The sequence below is a fragment of the Bufo gargarizans genome, chromosome 1 (genome assembly GCF_014858855.1).
Source record: "Bufo gargarizans isolate SCDJY-AF-19 chromosome 1, ASM1485885v1, whole genome shotgun sequence".
Classification (NCBI taxonomy): Eukaryota; Metazoa; Chordata; class Amphibia; order Anura; family Bufonidae; genus Bufo; species Bufo gargarizans.
Window position 1 is genome coordinate 195435977 of NC_058080.1, and position 3887 is coordinate 195439863.

The window sequence follows — 3887 nt, forward strand, 5'->3', positions numbered from 1 at the left end:
AGCATGGGTATATGCAAAAATTACACCCCAAAACACATTGCCCTACTTTTTCTGAGTACGGCGATACCACATGTGTGACATTTTTTTGCAGCCAAGATGCGCAAAGGGGCCCAAATTCCAATGAGTACCTTTTGGATTTCACAGGGCATTTTTACGCATTTGGATTCCGTGAGGGGTATGGTGAGTTCATGTAAGATTTTATTTTTTGTCACAAGTTAGTGGAATATGAGACTTTGTAAGAAAAAACAAAAAAAATCAATTTCCGCTAACGTGGCAAAAAAAAAATCTTCAATGAACTCGCCATGCCCCTCAAAAGTGATCTTTATAGCGCTGCTGCGATTTTACAGTGTTTTTGTGGAACGGAATTGCGGACCCATTAATTTTTATGGGGAGAGACTTTGTTCCGCTCGGATCCGGAATTGCGGATCTGCACTTCCGGGTCCGCACTTCCGTTCCGCAAAAATATAGAACATGTCCTCTTCTCGTCCGCAATTGCGGACAAGAAAAGGCATTTTCTATATAGTTCTGGCAATGTGTGGATCCACAAAATGCGGAAAGCACATTGCCGATGTCCGTGTTTTGCGGATCCGCAAAACACATACGGACGTCTGAATGGAGCCTTACAGGGGGTGATCAATGACAGGGGGGGTTATCAGGGAGTCTATATGGGGTGATCAGGGGTTAATAAGGGGCTAATAAGTGACAGGGGGGTGTAGTGTAGTGTAGTGTAGTGGTGTTTGGTGGTACTTTACTGAGCTGCCTGTGTCCTCTGGTGGTCGATCCAAGCAAAAGGGACCACCAGAGGACCAGGTGGCAGGTATATTAGACGATGTTAACAAAACAGCATCAAATATACCTTTCTAGGGTTAAAAAAAATCGCATCTACAGCCTGCCAGCGAATGATCATGATCAACTTTTTAGCTGCGCATCGCTGTGAACGCGCGCGCGTTACGCGTGCGGCTAGTAAAATGAATAATTCTGCATTGGGGCCACAAAAAAAAAGGAACCGACACGGACAAAAAATACGTTGATGAGCCCTTAGAGAGGTTTTCTAATAAAAACATGTTTCCGTTCAAACCATAAGTTACATGACTAAAGATCTTGAAACTGGTGCTTTTGACAAGAATAACAAGAAGAAACTCAATCCTCCTGGTCTTTCTCCGATATAGTCTCTGTAGTTCTTATATATAGGCAGGTAAGGAATGGGAAATGAAATGCTGCAGTCAAGATTTTTTGTATATTTTTTTTAATATTTTTTAGGGAAAAAGGGGAGGGAAGAAAAGGGGAAGGGAAGATAATTTTTATTTTTTGGGAAACATTTTTTATTTTTTTATTTTTATGGAGGGGTATTAGGGAGAGAAAGGGAAGGGAGAAATGGGGAAGGGAAGTTTTTTTAAAGTTTTTTTGTTTTTGGGGAAGGGTTAAAATTTTCATTTTTTTTTTTTCATGGCAGGTGGCGGTACAGGATGGTGCTTGACGGTTCGCCTTCACACTGGCTCTTTTTCCAGAGGCTCTCTAGATTTCATTTTCCTCCAGAACATGCAGATGCTGAAAAAAGAAAATCTATCAGTTATTTGATATTTGCTACTTACATGTCAGCTCTGAGTGAAATGTGTGCACAGATCCTCCAATGTTTTTTCTTACATTAGCTGCTTATCAGTCCACTGACATTATAACATGTCTGGCCTTGTAATATGCGCCAAATTTATCATGAAGCGTTCAGTATTGTGATAAATCTGGAGCATCTAGTGACTGCCTGGACTAAGTTTACACTGAGTAATGTGTAATATTTATCTAAAATAATACGCCTGTTCCGGAGAGTATCTTATAAATACTACCTACCATATGCCAGCGATCAGCATGATGGTGACGGAGCCGGCCACAGATATTGCTATGAGGGAAGCATTGTTGTTCTGTAGCTCCTCTAGAAGTGGCGGCTCAGGCGCTGTGATATCAAGCACATCAGGAAGTGTAGGGCGAGGATGGTATTTTTTTGTCGCCTGGTCCGATCCGCTGATAACTAAATGAAGAAAACAATTACATTAATAGTTAATTCCATGAAGAGAACGATAATGACATTGTAGTGTATCTTATACATGAAATAACATGAAATATATGTCAGAATATCAGAATCGTCTGCATCATGGAGGCTCAGAAGCACTGTGAAAACCAAAAGTGGCTTCAAAATACAGAAATGGCTAAAATCTTTCCATTATAGGTTTTTTCTTTACAAATACTAATGTAAAATAACTCCACATTATAGGTGACAATTCAGATTTTCAGAACTAGATCGTTTCTCACTAATTATCACCCACAAGTAGATATGAATCCCATGTATCTAAGAATTACCACTCAGCATAGTGCCAGTAATGATATATGTCCTTACCTGCCACGTTATAGGTGATCTTACTCACTGGCACCTCAGAGTCCAGGATGGTGGTACACGTGTACCGTCCGGAGTCCCCCATCTGTACGCCCTTGATCACTAGATAGGGCTCCCGGGTGATTTTGGGATTGTGTTCACGATGCTATAGAAAAATGATGGAGAATTAGTAGAGCCTCAGATATCACAACTATTTATAATATAATATTTGTAATTTATCATAGTCATATCATTAAGACAAAAATTAAGAAAATTACTGATGATAATTTTCTGACATGACAGAAAGTCTGATTTTAGACCATATTGAGCAGCCTGGTGATGATATTGGGTGAAAGGACTTTCTGCTAAGTGGTTTTTGAGTAATGAAAGGAATACGTTTGGGAAGCGCTGCCTTAACATTATGGTCATATAACTCAAACTGAACAATCTCCCAATTTTACCATTCATTTCTTGGAAATCTGCATTGTACCTACCAGGGTGAACACGTTGTTATAGGTGTCCTCCAGCCTCGCGTACCATTCAAAAGTACCGTCCAGAATTAGTTCTTCATATTCTGGGATTTTTATATTTATCTCTAGAAAACCAGGAAAATGAAAGAAGATATTATAGAAGTAATTGTGTAGATATTCTGTCCTGCATATAGGGGTTGTCTCAATAACACGTCTCCTTCTATAAGACCTAATAGGAAATATGGGCATCATAGAGGAGACTGATAGTAACTGGTTATATTCTACTATCTCCTCACCTCCACAGTTTACAGTCTCTGCCAGGTGAGACTTGTGATCTTTACATGGAGAGCAGGACCGTCCAGTTTTCAGATCTGAGAAAAGAAGAAAGAAATGAAATGTGAGCCGAGCATTAAAGACACTTATAATATTAGAATAAATATGATAATCATGTGCTGGTATCTATCACCCCTCTGTCACTTACACATGGACAGTATACTGTACAGGCTGACACAAATCACCCTTCTAGCCTGCATATGGAATGAATCATATTAATTTAAATATCCTCCTGCTTCGGGAAGTCTGGTGTATATCAGTGACTGGTATATTTAGTGTATGGTGAGGATTTGGGGTCCTATATATTTACTAATGTACTATATGAATGTAGATGTAAGAATAGAAACTTCTACTTTACCGAAACATCTGTTGGAGGTGCATAGGCAGCTGCATCTCTCCAAGTAGTCTGTGAAAAGAGGAGACATATAATAGTCAGCGAGTGCTGTGTAAAGTGCCTATGTAGTACTGCTCACCTCTGTATAATAGGCACAGTACCCACAGTTTACACACACTAGTGGGAAAGGTCCATTGGCATGCATTATATAGTGTCATTCTAGTTCCTCTGGCCTATGATAGAAATCTTATACTGTACCTTGATGTTTTGGAGGGCCCCCGGCGCAGACAACCTTCTCCTCGGAGCAGGTCTTACAGTTGGTGTAGGTTTGCACCATTAGTCCTGGGGAAATGCACTTGTGTTATAACCTTCCAATCTTATAAATAAT

The 3887-nt window shown here is 39.9% G+C and overlaps 1 long non-coding RNA gene across 1 annotated transcript; it reads right to left on the reverse strand.

Moving 5' to 3' along the window:
* Positions 1-2922: 2922 nt before the first annotated feature.
* On the reverse strand, positions 2923-3573 carry LOC122946364. The gene is made up of 3 exons (XR_006391235.1): positions 3524-3573; positions 3129-3203; positions 2923-2957 (listed from the first exon to the last, which is right to left on the reverse strand). It is a non-coding gene; the product is annotated as an uncharacterized LOC122946364 (long non-coding RNA).
* Positions 3574-3887: the final 314 nt, after the last annotated feature.